We start from the raw sequence: 547 nt of genomic DNA on the forward strand, positions 1-547 counted from the left end.
TGGACGAGCCGCTAAGTGTGGCTTACTAATATGAATTTGATTTCTTGAAGATTGGGTGACTCTGGGTACCTAGTCGCTGAACAGCCTTGAAGGTCTGATTGTTCCTGCGAAACTTCAGCATGTTAAGGAGCGGTTGCGTGCCTCAAATACCAACGTTTTATTGAAAAAAAATAAATAATATATAGAACCATATGAATTTGAAGGTTCCTCTGCGTTGGTGTGCTTCTAATGCGACTAAGCCAATTATCGGATATCGCGATATCGAGTCTGATAGCATGACGTCATGTTCTTCGTCGTTCCGCCTAGCAATTGACGGGGGACTGAGGCGCTGCTGCTGCTGGCGAGGCTGACATCGTCAGATACTCAACCGTGCACCGGGCTCGGGCCTGCCGAATCAAGATCTACAGCAGCATTCTTGCTCGCTACACGGCAGGCACAGCAAACAACAACAGCTCGCAGCCACTCAGTCAACAGCAGCTGGGCGGCCGGACACGAGCGAGACCGCGCGCGTGCCAGCGTGAGCGGCGTGCATCACGGGGACGTGTAA

This window comes from Priapulus caudatus, unplaced genomic scaffold, assembly GCF_000485595.1.
Source record: "Priapulus caudatus unplaced genomic scaffold, Priapulus_caudatus-5.0.1 Scaffold98, whole genome shotgun sequence".
Taxonomy (NCBI): Eukaryota; Metazoa; Priapulida; class Priapulimorpha; order Priapulimorphida; family Priapulidae; genus Priapulus; species Priapulus caudatus.